A 16,637-nucleotide genomic window follows, 5' to 3' on the forward strand; every position below is an offset into this window, starting at 1 on the left:
TTCTGAGACTCCAGAGGGAGGGATATACAAAAGGAGGGATTTGCCAATGAAGAGGCAGCATAAACCAGGAAGGTCATCTCAGACAAGTGGACCATCAAGTAAAGATTCAGAAACTCCAGAGTCTTAAAGGGATTTCAGCAGGTTTCCTCACTTGGAGCCCAAGATGTCTTTGCATTACAGGTGTTAGGATCTCTGTTTCGGAGTGAAGGAAGCAAAGGCCCAGCGAGGGTAATAACCCACCCAAATTCGGCATGTCTAGCTGCACAGACAGGACACTAACCCAGGTCCCTTGATCAAGAGCCAGGCTCTTTCCACTAGATTCACCCCCTCCAATGGAAGCGTTGATAACATCCCTTTATTTCATCTTTGGGCAGAGAGGTTCTTAACGAATGATGAACCAATGGAAAAAATAGCACCATATCAGGCTAATGGTAAAGAGATAGTAAGGGATATGAGATCAGAGTTGGCAAGTAGCCCCCGCAATGGGGGGGGACATTTTTGTTAAGTTCCTACGTGTCAACAATGTAATCCGTGTTGATTTGGCCTTGCTATTGCAAGACCCACAGTAGCGCACTATGAACGTTAATAGATAATTTCCTTTTCTGCTGGTTGGAGCTAGTGGCCCCCCTACCAAAAAAAGTATTGAGGCAGATTGGTAGAAATTTAAGCACTGTTTTTCTTTCTTCTTCCATTCTTTCATGCTTTTAACAAGGATGAACTGAGTTTCCCCCTTGCACCAGTCACTGCACTAAACATGGAAGTTATAGAGATGTTTTTCTTATACTGAAGAGCTCACAATGTGATGTGAAAATAGTGGGAGGGTATATATAGCTCAGTGGTAGAGTGTGTACCTAGCACGCACGAGGTCCTGGGTTCAATCCCCAGTACCTCCATTTAAAAAAATTAAAAAAAATAAATCTAATTACCTCCCCTCCTCAAAAAAAAAAACAAAGAAAAAAAAACAAACAAAGAAAAAAAAAAAAAAACAAGTACCCAACAAGAATCACGTGTAAGGAAAGGAAAATGCATAATCGAGAGGCACACAAAGGAGTGAGCTACTCGCCCAGCCTGAGTGGACTGGATCAGGCTTCTGAAAGAAGCGGGTTTTGAAAAAGAATTGGAAAATGAATAGAGGTGGCCAACAGTGCAGTATGAAAATCAGTGCAAATAAACAGTAAAGATTAAATTTCACTGAGTCAAAAAAGAATACACATGAGTCTATATGATTCTAAGCAAATGCTGGAGAAGGGAAATATCTTCCTTACAGTAGAAAGCCAGCTAAGGAAAGTAGACAAAATATTGGATTTAGAAGATCACCACTTGGCAACCATAATAATGGTTGATTCAGGCAGGAATTATCGATGAGTGCTGAAGCCCATGGGTGACAATTGGAGGAGTAACAGGATATTTGCATACTTCCAAAGTATCTCTCCAAAATTACTTCCCTACAAAGAGGAAAACAGAAACTTCACAGTAGAGAAAACTGGCAGACAACACCTTAGACCAAGAAGTCAAAGTTACCATCATCAGCAATGGGATAATTTGACACCACGTATCTCCTGACATAAAAGACTGAGAAGAGCATAACATCATGTGGCGATACTTTTGCCAAAAGTGTGTAATCTGACTCTAACCATGAGGGAACATCAGATAACCAAACTGAGGAACATTCCACAAAATAAATGACCTGCGCATTTCAAAAAATGTCAGTGCCATGAAAGACATTGAGAAACTGAATGAAATTGCTCCAGATTAACTAAGACTGAAGAAGTGTGCAATTACATGGAATGCATGAACCATGATTTTCTTATGTTATAAAGGACGTTATTGGAACACTGGTAAATTTTGAATAAGGTCTATAGATTAGATAATAGTATTGTCTTAGTGTAATTTCCTGATTTTGCTAATTATGCTATGGTTTGAAAGAGAATATGGTTTGAAAGAATATCCTTGTTTTTAGCAAAAACACACTGAAGCATTTAGGGATAAAGAAATAATGTCTTGCAATTTATTCTCAAATGTTTTAGAAACCACTGGAGAGAAAAGATAAAAGATTTTTTTTTTCATGTAATAAGATATTAACATTTGGGGAACCTGGAGAAAAGTATAAAGGATGTTATGGACTGAATGTTTGTGTTCCTTCCAAAATTCATGTATTGAAACCCTACCCCCCAATGTGATGGTATTAGGAGGTGGGGTCTTGGAGAGGTAATTAGGATTAATAGGTGGAATCATGAGGCTGGAACTCTCATGACTAGGATTAGCCCCCTTAGAAAAGTCATGAAATAGCTTGCTTTTTCTCTCTCCTTTAGCCACGTGAGGATACAGGGAGCAGTGGGCAGACTGCAGCCTGGAAGAGGGCCCTCACCAGAACCCAGCCATGCTGGCTCTGTGATCTCAGACTTCCTAGTCCTCAGAGATGTGCGAAACAAATTCATATTGTTTATAACGCCCTCAATCTATGGTACTTTGTTATAACGACCCAAATTAAAACACAGGCATTCTTTGCACTATTCTTGCAATGCTTCTGTAAATCTAATGGAGTAATAAGGTTGAAAATTATTCCCCCTTATTTTTATTACTTTATAATGCTGTTTGTGTAAAAAAATTTAAAAAGCACATGCTAGAGTGAAATACTGTTTAGAGTTTCACTGGGTAGAGAAAGCAGAGAAAAATATTAGAGGAAAATAATTTAGCATGTGTTATAATTCTTTTTTCAATCTGGAATTACGCAGCATTCACTATGTGCTAGACACTGCTGTAAGTACTTAATTAGACCATCGGCCATCACAACCACCCAATGTGGTAAGTGGTATTACAACCACCCACATTATAACCACCGCCTCTCAGACGAGAAGACTGGAGCACAGAGAAACGAAGGAACTTACTGAAATCACATGGTTCACAAGTGGCAGAGCGAGGATTTGAACCCAGGCAGTCTGGATGTAGAAGTCTGTGCCCCAAATCATCATCTTATTGTTAACTTTTAGGCTTGCGCAGCACATTATGGGAGGGAATAGCCAGATTCTCCCCAGCCACCTGCTGCCCCACTTTTTACAATGAACTGGTTATAAAGCGTTCACAGAGAGATCCAGAGTGCTGGTGATAAACTCCATGAGGACAAAGACAGCTCCAGCACTTGTGTAGCCCAGTGTCTAGCAGAACAGCACAGCCCATGGCTGGAACCATGAGGCAGATTGATGGTGACAGCAGGGGCAAGGCACTCACTGTGCCCCACACATGCGCTGAGCACTCTGTGCGCTTTAACTCATGAGGTGGGGATACTGTTACCCATACATGGCAGGTACGAAGTACCTAGCATGCAGCAGAGCTGGGCCTTGAACTCTAATCTCATCCCAGGGCACCCACCTACCAGGACACCATATAAAGAGTATGACATGGGGAGACATGAATGCTGGCCTTCTGCCAATCATTGGGTGACCTCCCTCCTGTGTCCTACTTCTCCAGGGAAAATTGAGGTGTTGGACTGTATGATCTTTGGTTCCTCTCCAGCCCTTTGCTTCTATGCCTCTGACAGAGATGGAGGTCCCCAATCACACTAATGTGACAACTGCAGACTAAAGCAGGTCTGTCTTGAACACCTTGCAAGAGAGAACAGTAACTGAGTGACCAAGGGGACCTCCACAGAAGATGGCGGCTGCGCGGAGCCTGGTGCTTGCTAGAAGTGGGACCACAGAACCACGAATGCTGAGAGCTACTGGGATCATGCAGTCAATTGTCTCAACACAGGGCTATCCGAGAGTGAAAGGGGACACTACGAGTAATTACAATACGAACAAGTAGAGAAATTGGGACCATTCGCAACAAACCAAAACACATCACCACACTCAAAGCTGGAAGGCACCTGACGCACTCAGGGAGCCAGCTCCACACTGGCCGTAAGCTGCTTGAATGGCAGCACGCAGAAGAGTTCACTGGGTTTCACAACAGCTCTGTGAGGTTCAGGGATGCCGAAGAATGTACTGTCTGCTTCCAAAGAGCAGGCTCTTTCCAGAGTGCCAGGCTGGAAGGGCCTCCACGATACATTAGGCCAGTGATACAGAACTGGGCACGCTGGACAGGAACAAGAGCTGAAGTAGCAGCAGGCGTCCAGGTTATGCACAAGAGTGTTCAAAGCCTACCAGAAATTATATTCTTGGGGGAGGGGATAGCTCAGTGGTAGAGCATGTGCTTAGCATGCACGAGGTCCTGGGTTCAATCCCCAGTACCTCCATCAAAATACATACATATATATATACACCTAATTACCTCCCCTAGCCAAATATCTTTAAAGAAAGAAATCACACTCTTAATTGAAATGATATTATCCTTTTGTGGTCATTGCTGAATCAGTCGGGACAGGTTAGATGACACAATGATAACAAACAACTTCAACATCACAGAGGTTTAGGATAGCAAAGGTGTGCCTCTGCTTCTGCTGCGTGTCTGCTGAGTCAGCTAACAGCCGCATCGCAGCCCTCCCTCTAGCACCCAGGCTGGTCAAGCAGCTGCCATCTAGAACATCGCCTTCTTCCTGTGGATGGAGATGAGAACGCTTGAAGGTCTTGCACTGGAGATGAAATGTTTAGCACCCCCCCTCAGCTCACTGACCAGAACACGTCCGGTGGCCTAGCACAGCCATGAGGGGACTTGGCAGTGCCACCCTACCAAGTGCCTGGGGGAGGAAAGTATTGGAAATATTTGGTGAAAAGCATGAATGACTGTCAAGCTTAAGGAAGTTTTGTAGACTCTGATCCCATCCGTGTATATCTAGTAAACACCGGTTTTGTGCCAGGCATTGTATTAGGCACTAAAGATGAGACACAGACCTAGCTTTTGTTTTGTTTTGTTTTGAACAGAAAACTCAGGGGTGTTTGAGATCAATTATTATAGCAAATGATGTCTTTGGTGATAATAAGTTTTAAAAAACCCAGCTCTAGACCAGCTTCTTTTGCAGAGGGTATGTCCAGAAGCCCAGCTGGAAGACTGGCTTCCTAACCCCAGCACTCCACTAAAGCCAGTGGGGGAAAGAAGGTTTACAAACAGCTCTATGTTTAGAGACCTCTCTTGAAAGTTGCATAAGTGGGCTAGGGTGTCCTGTTTACACAGAATGACCAAGGAATGCAGACAAGGCCACCATGAACTGCACGACAGAGGCCAGCAAGGCCGTGCACCGTAAATAGGGCCGTGGACGCTGGGGTCAGCTGCTCCAACCTGGCACTAGGCCACATGCCAGGCTCTCAACAAAGTCACCTGTGTTAATACCTAGCCATGCGAGATGGATGATTCCCCAGTCTGCAGAAGTGGAGACCTCTCATGAAACAGTCTTAGTTATGTGGTTAAAGAAAAGTAAGCTGTTCATGCAAAGTGTCTGAAAACAAGACTGACGTATATCAACTTATAGATGCTTTCTTTGCTCCCATTAAACATCTATGGATGAGAGCAATGGACTGGACATCTCCCCACGGGCAGCACGGGGTGGACAAAAGAGCTTTGGACTTCCTCAGGTTTGCCTTGAATCTCTGTTCTCTCACATACCTGCTGTGCTATTTACATTACCTTTCTCTGTTATCTGTTAACGAGGGATCTTAATACCTAGCATTGTGGACTTCCAAGACAAATTATACAGGGGGAATTATGCAATGCACCTGCCACTTGCCAAGTATTAGTTCTGGAACTCTGTGAGCACAAAAGGAATGTTAGTTTCTGTTACCCTTCACTTCAGTAGTTCAATCTGTGGTCATATTTTTCTGGAACAAAAATTCAATCTGTTCTCGTGCCCAACATTGTAATGGCTAGGCTGTGGTAACAAACAGACAAAATTTCAGTGGCTTAAGACAACAGAAGTATATTTCTTGCTCACTTAACCGTCCTGAGTGTGTGTTGGCAGGGCCACTCTCCTCCATACTGATGGAGCCTTGGAATATTTACTTTGCGGCTTCCAAGGATACCCTAGCTGTCGACATCTCAGTGAGCTGGAGGACAGAATAGCGTGGAGAAGCAAATGTGGGAGGTTGATGTGGGCCAGGTCCAGAGACGGCGCCATCGTCGTGCGCACAGTCCCCTGGAGAGAACTCAGATACACGGTCACACCTAATGCAAGGGAGACTGGAAAATCTCATCTAGCTGCAGGCCAAAAGGGAGAGGTGATTTCTGTGGACAGTTTTCTCTCTTGATTAATAATAGTGTTTCTCTAATAGCTCTTCTCCCCAACCAGGCACATAGAGAAAGATGGGATAGAGTTGCCCTGAGAGAATCTAAAGGGGCAAAGGTTGACTTGATCTGAGCCTTGAATTGTAAAATAGAGTACTCAACTATGGCTCTAACTATCCTTCTAAACAACATTTATTTAACTTTTATTAGATGTCACATGCTGGGGATACAAACATAGAAAGAGGTAAGTGATGTGAGCTGGAAGGATCAGAGACTAACAACAGGTTAGCTGTGACAGTGTGATGAAATGCAACTATTTTGTTAAATCATGGTTAACAACAAATGAAACCAGACTTGTCTAGCGAAGTTCCCATCACCAAATACTGGTATGTGCAAAACTATTGCCTATGTGGTGTTTTCACACCTCTGCATTTAGTAGAACTGCCTAAATCTAAGTTAATTTTTTTCTCACTCTTGAAAGGAGCACTTTGTAGCGAAAGCAGTTCTTAACAAGCTTTGTTTTCAACCAGCTAAAAACGTACATATTTCTCTAGACTTTTTCCCCCCACATTCTACTGTCCTAATTATATTGTTTTCTGCTTTGTATTTATGTCTTGAGACAGTAACTTTTTGGAAAAAAAATATCAAAGACCCTACAGTTAGAAAATAGGAAGAGAGAGAGAGAAGAAAAAAGAAAAGAAAAGAAAGAAAAGAAAAGAAAAAAAGAAAGAAAGAAAGAAAGAAAGGAAGGAAGGAAGGAAGGAAGGAAGGAAGGAAGGAAGAAAGGAAGAAAGAAGGGAAGGGAAGGGAAGGGAAGGGAAGGGAAGAAGAAGGTTGAGCTGGAGTGGGAGCCTAAATGAAGAAAAGGAACTACTTTACCTTAAAACAACGCTGTGAAGTAGGTTTAGCATCACCCGTTTTATAGGTAAAGAATTTAATGATGATGATTATAGTGACAGCAGACTTACTTAGCTTTAACTATGTTCTGAGCTCTGTTGTAAGTGCTACGTGTATATATGTATACATAAACGTATATATAATGAAGTGATATAAATATATCTATACATGTATATATGCTTAAAATATATTTAATATATTTTATTATTAATTTTATTAATTATTAACATACCTTATTTAATCCCTGTAACAAGTAACACGAGAAGAGCTGTTATTACCCCATCCTAAGTTTGGGGAAACTGAGACTGAGCAAGGTCAGTAACATGTTCAAGGTCATAGAGTGGTAGAATTGAGATTTGAAACCAGACACCCTAGTCCCATTGTCCACGCTCTAACCATCATGCATATTGCCTCAGAGAGGTCAAGATATTTAAACACGTGCCCAAGGCCCCACTGTGAGACACCAGCAGATACGGGACTGGATCCCAGTGTGTCTGACTGAAAAGCACTGCTTTCTCTTCTGCTCTATACTGTCTGTCAGTAGGACTGAGGCATGGAGGGGAGAAGGGGGAGGACATTTTCAGTGAGAGGTGAGCACGAGCAAGGACCAAAAGAAGGCAGATGTCCCCCAAACACACACCCTTGCATTTGCTGACCGCCAAGGCCTAAACACTAGCAGTTGATTTTGTGACTCAGTGGAAATTCTTCCTTGGTTACACAGGCCACAACTCCCAGTCTCCTAGTCCAAGATACCTACGTACCATCAACGTGTTTATTCACATGGACAGAGGCTCTTCCCAAGTCGGGGCTTGAGTTGTCACGGCAACAAGAAAAGACAAGGAAAGCCTTGAGAAACATCCAAAGGCCAAGAAAGGGGTAGCTGGCTGTGAAAGCTGGCAGCCCAGAACAATCCTGGTAGCACTGGGGATCCCAAGAACATTAGCGCCAAAAGGGGTCCTCTATGTCACCTACAGATAAAGGATCTGAGCTTCAGGAAAGTGCCAGGCACTGTGCTAACTGCGTTAACTAGGTTATATTATTACTTTCTAAGAAAGAGCCCAATAAGATATGATCCCAGTTTGTAGGTGAGGAAACTGAGGCCCAGACATCAGATGCAACTTGCTGAAGGTAGAACAATGATTCTGGCCTAGAACTGATTCCAAAGCCTATGTTTTCAGCTGCAAAGCTATATGCCCTAAAGACTGTGACTTACCCAACATCCACACAGCTATTCAAGTGACAGAGTCAGAACAGGGTCTTGTCCCCTCTGTCCTCCAAGGACCTCAGATTTCCCTGGCTATCAAACAGCAAGACCATCACCCACATAGAGATCAGCCCCATATTTCATCAACACCTCTTAACATTCTGCCCTTCGTTGCCCTGGAATGGGTCTTGTTCAAACTTCCCTTCCACAGCTCAACAAATAAGCAAACAAAAATAAAAAGCTTAGCTTTCCATGAAAAGGCAGAGTAAACATCTGGCAGGCTTCCTGGGTCTTGGCCTCCTCCGGCTGGGTCTGAGTGCACTACATGAGTATATTTGGGTTTCAACAGAAGAGGCCATGCTAGACATTACTCACCTCCGTGCGAAAGCAAACCAACCCCAAAACTGAGTGAAGGAAATACAAGTGCTCTTGTTTGCTGATCAAAAACTAAACAAATCTTTTGAGGTTTTGGGTTCAAAAATCTTTCAGAAATGCAGTTCCCACACATTCATTTGGGATATGTGTGACTATATACGTGGGTTTGCTTAAATCTTGTCTGAAAGAAGACAGAGAAAAAATATAAATATGTGAAAGAACTTAAATAAATTTAAGGAGAAACAGTCCTTTTTTTCCATTTTATCAAATGAAATGGGACAAATTGGACTTCAAATGTGGACCATACTTTGTCAAAACCACTCAGGTGGTTAAGTTTTCTCTACCATCTGGGTTACTTGGGGAGTCACCTAAGCTCTCTGGGATTTAATTCCTCATCTGCAGAATGAGGAGAGTATCAGGATAGTGTAGAATTGGCTGTGATGAGTATGGAGTTAGAAAATGGTGTGAAAGCCTTGAAAACTGTAGAGACCTACACACAGGTGAGAGGCGGTGTTTACTCCTGTCTCCTCCGGCAGGCACCGATCCCCACTGTGACACTTCCTCCCCCATGACCCATGCTGCCCTCATGCTGATCCATGGCTACTCAAGGACCCCAGGAACACCTCCTCTCCATAGACCTCTCCTCCCCAACCAACACCAGGCATTTTGAAATATATAGGTATTAGGTGAATTTGGTTGTGGATGGGAGGCAAAAAAAACCCCTGAGATTTCCAGAGTCAAGAAAGTATAAGTTAACTAGCCACTTGTGATTTTCCTCCCCCCAAGAGACGTGGCAGAAGAGGAAGGCCTTTCTAAGTAGCAGAGCAGAACATCCCACTTTCTGGAGGGCATGGAAAGAGGAAATCTGTAGCAAGCTGGTGTATAACAGATAGCACAGGTAGCAAGGGCAAGGAGAAGGGGCAGTGGGAGCAAGACTGAACAAGGCTTAATCAGTGCTGTGTTTTCTAATCTAGCCAATTGAATCCATGCCTCATGGAGGGCTACCCAATAAATAGTTAAATACATGAATGAATGAATGAATGAATGAATGATGTAAAATGAAACAACATAAGGAAAGTTCTGCTCTGGTAAACTTACCTAGGATGTTCTAATCCAAAAATGAAAGAGGAGTTGATTTTAATTTCAGATAGCCTTTCAGTTTTATGTTTTATTTCTTTATTTGATTTTATTTTGGTTTGCATATGAGGGAGGGACACCATTATCTTTCCAAGGCTTTGCATATCTAATGACCCTGACCCTGATCCAGGAGGCACTTGGGTACTAAGCGTCAACAAGAGCTCCTAAGAGAAGAGCAGATCACACCCCTACAGTCCTATCACCCAACATGACAACAGCAGAAAAGCTCTGGCATACTTCTGCAGGAACATGGAGCAAACTGCAGTGGTAACTCTGTAGAAGGGCCTGATATTCAAGCCATGAGGACAGGTAGGGCTGGCAGGGGAAGCACAGTTCTGGAGAACACTGAGAATCAAGAGGAAAGGACAGAGGTTGATTTTAGGAACCCAAGTCTAAGAAGGTAGAAACTCCATAAAGAACAGAACCAGCCAGAAGGTTGGCCAAAACACAGAAGGGAAGATACTCTAGACACAATACTGGCAAGAAACAGAAACAACAGTGTCAAGGTTGGCTGGGATTGTGGGTGGCATTTCCCCCATCCGTCTATTAGGCCCTGAGTAGATGGAGAAACCTGGATTATCCATACCTCAGAGTCCTCTGATCAGGGAAACTGGGGTGCTGTTCTGGTGTATGAGGGTCTTCTGTCAATAACTTGAGGGGAGCAGAGAGTAGCAGTTACACAGAAGTGACCTGATATAGGAAAGAACAGGTGAATATATGCACCGGTTCAAAACTGGTGACAGAGAATGCAAGACTAGGAGACAAGGACAAATGATACAGATCTACAGCGATGTTGGAATGGATACAATGAGGCCAAAGTTTGGGGCAAAGTAGGAGGTTTCACAACACTTTTTCAGGGACATGTGCTATTTAGTGTAGATCACACTAGTTTAAACACCCAGGTCAGTATGAATACCAAGCAAACACTGTGACCTAAGCAAGTCCAGACCATCCAAGCTTGGCCTGCCACCTGACATCATTGCTGTAATTCTCCAAGGAGCAGCCACATGTGGATCTGAGATCTGAGATGGAGATGGTCATGGGAGCAGATGACACATGAGGGAAAAAATGTTGTTTTAACAGGCAGAGCAAGAATTCCTCCTAGGGAGAATCTTCCTTTGTTCATTAAAAAAATTTAAAGCAGCTTAAAAAGAAAATATCATTCTGGGGGATACATAAACAGAAGCTAAGGCATGAGAAGAGAGAAATAATGTATACTACATTCAAAATTAATAGGAGTTTGGGGTTATAGGAAAGAGAGATTAGTGAAAAGGAGGGGAAGTGGAGAAAAATTAGTTAGTGAGACTAGACCACCTGTACAGAATAAAGAGAGAACAGTGGAAACTCCCCCATTGCCAGGGTCACCAAAAGATATTTTAAAACAATGAGACCTGTATCAGTCAGCAATTGCTGCATAACAAATGATCCCCAAACACAAAACAACAAGTCATTGTTTCTTGCTCACACATCTATGAGTTAGCAGAAAGTCTAGACTGGGTGTGGCTCCAGGCCATGTGTTTGTTTCAGGCCTATGACACATGGTCTTCATTCTTCTGTGACTAGTGGGATACCTCATGCACATTTTTTTTCTTGGCAATGGCAGAATTACTAGAGTCAGATCTTTCCTCCCAAGCACATTTCAAGCCTCTGCTTGTGTTACCTCTGATAACATTCTGTTGACTGAAGCAAGTCACATGACCAAGCCTATTATCAATGGAGTATAGAAGTAAACTCCTTTGATGGAGGAGGGAGTAGCAGTTGGGAGTAGATGTTTGCTAAACAATGATCCTAACCTACCAAAAGCTTCATGCTAAATTTGAAATTGTTTTCACTGCTGCCAAGCAAATTCTTTCTTAGACCCCTCAACCTTCAATAGGTGTACTGCAAATACAAACTGTTTGAGCTGATTGTGGGGTCCACAGACATATGGCATGCTCCTACTCTAAGGCCCCTCAAGCATTCAGTTGCTGCCCTTTAAAGATAACAAAGAACATTCCTTTCTTAATACCTACCTGCCTTACCTGAACTAACTACTCTAGACAATGATCAGCTTTACAATGCCCGGAAGCCTGACCACCAGAACTGGTCACAACGCCCCACCCTTTCATGACCCCCTCCCTTCCCTGTGGCATCAACATTAACCATTCAGAGAACTGTGCATGAGCTGATCACGTACCCTGTGACCCCTCTGTGGAAGAATCACATAAGCATAAGGAGTTAAAGGTTACCCTCCTTTATGAAAGACTTCAACAACCAACTCTCAGGGCACACAGATACCTCTTGTCTGTGGCCCGCTATTGCCTATAACAGCGTACTCAATAAACACCTTTTTATCTTCCTCCCTTGTCTGATAAATCCTTTTACTGCCCACGTAACAGCCTGCCAAATTCCACAACACTGATCTTGTATAGGATTTAAGGCAGAGGAGCAACATGATGTAGGACAGAGAACGCAGAAGGAAACAGTGGAGTGATTCCTAACAGAGAAAACAGAGTCAAAGATGGCCGTGATCATCTAAGCATCCTGAGAGTCACAGGCATCTTGAGAAAAGCAGGGGAGTAAGGATTGGAACCAATCTTCCTGAGATCTCAAGGAGAGCTCAGCTGTCAACTGCATTACCTAAGAAGTTAATAATGGCGTTAGTGAACGAGGCTAGACTGCCATTCATTGCTGGCAGGGAGCTATGGCTGGACAGGGCAAGCTCTAGAAAGAAGTCTGGGGGCTCATTCTGAACAGATGGGTGGAAAGTACCAACTAGGTCAAGACAGGAAAAAGAAGGATCCAAAGTTTCTTCTTTGAGTATAGGGTAAGGGTTTTTTCTTAAGAGTAAGATAAAAAAAAAAGACCAAGTCTTTATACACAGTCAATGCAGAACTATTAGGTAGCCTAGCTTGAAGCTTAGTTACCATATACGCTTAATTAGGGCACTTCAAACCACCTGACACCGACAGCGTTGCGCACTGACCTTCAGGGAGACAGAGAAGGCACCAATTGCCATGTTGAAAACCTGCTCAACACCAGGAACTAGATACACTACTTTATTCCCTGATTTAATCCTCACAAGACCTCTTCTCCCCACAGGTAGGAACGTCTATTCCCACTCTATGGACAAGGAAGTAGAAACAGAATGCTTGACCTGTTCCTAATGGAAAGGCCAGGTTAAACATCCCTGGTCATGAAGCCACTCAGTTGTAGCGAGAAGAGGAACATGGAAGCAAAGGAGTCAGTGAATTGCCACAAACAGGTCTTTGGTTGGGTGGATTTATGAGGATTCCTGTGATGCTGTTAGAGCTTGAGAGGAAAGAAAAGGCCTAGATGGGCTTTTATGACTGTGAGTCATGTGACGTTCTACAACCTCAAAGCCTTTACAGCTGGGAAGCAGATAAAGTCCCTTGGGCCTGAATGAAGAAAACTTATCTAAAGTTACGCATTAATCTTACCCTCCACCTATCTTGACAGACGCCTCAACTACTCTATCTCCAAAGCCAGAAAAGGACAAAAGAGCTGGGGCAGAGGAAAGCACTAACATTTAATAAATGCTCTTTTGTGCCATCTAAATATAAGTCAGTAGATTTTAAAATGCCAAATGATAAAGATTATAAAAGCACTTCCTATAGCATGACACTACTATAGGCCGGTAAGTTTAGGAAGAATGATGAAGTCACAAAAAAATTACTTTATTGGCTTTAACACACTTACCTGTGCTTCAGACCCCCAAATAACCATCTTCTATAAGTTAAATAAACATTTGTTGATACCCAAAAACAAAACAAAAACAATCAAATTCTCAAAATGGTCCTAATTACTTGATGACCCAGTCTTTGTTGGCCTTCAGGATAGCCTACAATTAACGCAATTAATGATGACATATAGAAAAAAATTTAAACTTTCTCAATATTACAAAATAGCATTTTCTTGTGCATGCAGCTGGTTCTCAAGCTTCATGAACTTTCTCATAAGTTTATTCCAAAACTGTCCAGGGAAAGCCAATAATTGAACATTTTTAGAGAAGGTGAGTTGAGCAATTTGCTTTTAAGCTCATGACACACTACTCACTTACTTTTTGGAAGCCTTCAGATATGCATCCAAATTTCTGTGGCAAATTTTCTGGTCTCAGTTTTTCAAGCACCTTGAAATAAGTTCAGTAACACTGAGGCTTCATAGATGCCAAAAACTGCAGTTGAAACAAACAAACAAACAAACACACACACACACAACTTATGTTGAGAAGAATGAATCTCTCCCAAAAGGCAGAACATTTCCTTTATCATGATTCTCCATTCCTTGCTTGCTCTCCTCTTCTCCTGAGAGAACTCATTTGATGTTAAGTTTATCAAGAGGAAAGGCTCAGAAGGGAGATCATATTAAAACTTGCTGGGGATAAAATGCATTTATTTTTACAACAAGGCTTCCATTTTCCATCCCAGATTCCTTCTGACTGCTCAAGTGCCAACTGGACTGGTAGCTGGCTGCTTGTGTGTTTCAGAGTCCAACAGAAACTGTTTTTATGGCAGTATTTTGGTCTTATCCTGATATGTTACTTGCCAAGAGCTATTCACCCAGACTTATCAAACTTAACTTCAAGAAAAACTCCTGCCTAGTAAAAGAATACCACTAGGGATATTATCAAGACAAGGATCTGAGAATTCCTAATTTCACTTTACCATGCACTTGCTAATGTGCACATTAAATGAAAAAAAATACAATTATAGATATTCAATGTTTTCCTCTGTTCAACAAATACACTGCTTTATCAGTGTTAAATATCTCAATGGATAAATACCACTTGTAAATGTATGTTTTTAACCCCCCTTTTTAGAGGCTTCTTGGCATTTGCTAACTCAGGAATATAAGGCTTGCCTCCCTCTTCTCTAACAAGTGTCTGGGTTGCCTCTCCCCTTCCTGTTTATCAGTAGACCCCCCTCCTCCCAGAGAGCACAAGGAGGAGAGCTTAGTTTGAACCTGTATATAACCGAAAGCCTATGAGTTTGATACATTAAAAAGCTGGATATAAAAACAGATAAAAAATAAATTTCTACTGTATAGCATAGAGAACTATATTCAATATCTTGTAGTCATCTATAGTGAAAAAGAATATGAAAACAAATATATGTATGTCTATGTATGATTGAAACATTATGCTGTACACCAAAGATTGACATATTGTAACCGACACATTGTAACTGACTATACTTTATTACTTCAATTAAAAAAAATAAGAAGAGCAAGAGTGTTTGGCTGTTGACTAGTTAGTAGCCCCAGCTTCCTTTCTGTATTGTAGCGTTTGCCCTGCAACGTCATATTAATTGTGAATCTGTATCAGAATTCCATGACAACAATCCTCTGACGGGCAGAAAGGAGATGATTCTGCTTCCCTTCCTTCATCCTTCCCATTTGCTCTGTGTTCACTCATTATTAGTTTGATAAACCTCACACAGATTCACCAAATGAGATAAAATACGTGCAAGCAAAGACACATAGAGTCTCAACCAAACCATATTTCATTGAATCACCCCCAGATCACCTTCCCAGCATGAGATGTTTGACTTGTTTGTTGGGGTCTTTGTTTTCCTATCAAGGAGCCTAAGTGATTGATCGGGTTTTGCTAAGAAAGTCTATCTTTTTAGAGTCTAAATTTCCTTATGACCTAAATAGTCCTTTGCTTTATTTGTCAATTTTACTTTTAAAAAGGAAACACTCCTGCAAGTCCACAGGACTTTGACACTGCAGTGGATTTGAGGGTGAAGGAACCCATAGGCTGAGACTATGTTTTTGAAGCAGGATGGAGGATGGTGATGGGGTTGGGTAATGGAAGCTGTTTATTTACCACCAGCTGCCTCCAGCTGTGACATCCTGCTAGGTTATGGAATAAAAGCACAGTAAATAAACACCCCAAGGAGACACGCTGGAGCACAGCACACATGGAAATCCATCTCCTCACAAATCCTGGAAAAATATGTACTCAGTGATTGAGCATGTCCAAAATAAACCATCCCCAGCCAACGATTTGGAATGATTTCCATGTTGCTGCCCCGGGAGTGATTGAGAGAAATAACCCAGGATCGCTAGGGTCATTATTCTGAGTGGCAAGAACCTATTCTCTGACAACATGAGCTGTCCTTCACCTCTCCTTACAGGGCTGAATCCTATTCATCCTTCAAGACTCAGCAAAGGCATCACCTCCTTGAGGATGTCCTCCCTGACATCTGCCACCAAATTGCTTCCCCAGAGCTTCCCCAGCTCCCAGGCTTCCCCTGTCACAGCATTCATCACGTTACACTGAAGTGATGTACATGGTCTCTGTCTCTCCCGTTAGACTGTAGGAGTTGTTGGAGTCATGGACCACATTCTAGTCAACTTCATATCCCCACAGCTTAGTACAATAGCTGCCTGCGGCTGTTCAGGAAATGTTTGCTTAGCTGAGTACATCCTACTTGGAAGCTTCATTTTTTCTTTTTGGTCCTTAATTGAAAAGAAAAAAAAAAAAAAAGGAAAAATGCTGGAAGAAAACTTAAGCATTAGCTGGAGTCCACAGACCAAAGGCACACAATATCACTACATTTATCCTGTCCATTCCTGCTCCTCAGTGCAGGGATTGCCTTCAGTTTCTCTCTTCTCTATCTTTTCTTTTATCTCCTATTTCCTGGATCCCACGAAGAAAATGTAAATGATCTGGCAGGCCACAAAAGTTAGGAAATACTCATCTCATCCACCTCTTTATTTTACAAAGGAGGAGACTGAGTCTCAGGACATCTATATTCTCAATTCCACCTTTATGTCTCCTTTTCTCTGCTCATTAAATTCTGATCTCTGTGAGAGTTCATGCTTAGTCCTCACTCCACAGAGAGCGGACCATGCCCTTCACTTCATC

At 42.3% G+C, this 16,637-nt stretch overlaps 1 long non-coding RNA gene across 5 annotated transcripts in view; it reads right to left on the reverse strand.

Moving 5' to 3' along the window:
• Nucleotides 1–16,637, reverse strand: part of LOC106730861 — a 207,035-nt gene that overhangs the window by 41,282 nt on the left and 149,116 nt on the right. For 4 of the 5 annotated variants that reach the window (XR_004325048.1, XR_004325046.1, XR_004325047.1 and 1 more), the window contains exon 8: nt 13,827–13,940. This is a non-coding gene — a long non-coding RNA (uncharacterized LOC106730861). Of the gene's footprint in view, nt 1–13,822; nt 13,941–16,637 lie in introns of all 5 variants that reach the window. The other variant, XR_004325045.1, reaches the window with a different exon arrangement.

The sequence above is a fragment of the Camelus ferus genome, chromosome 13, assembly GCF_009834535.1.
Source record: "Camelus ferus isolate YT-003-E chromosome 13, BCGSAC_Cfer_1.0, whole genome shotgun sequence".
In the NCBI taxonomy this organism is placed as follows: domain Eukaryota; kingdom Metazoa; phylum Chordata; class Mammalia; order Artiodactyla; family Camelidae; genus Camelus; species Camelus ferus.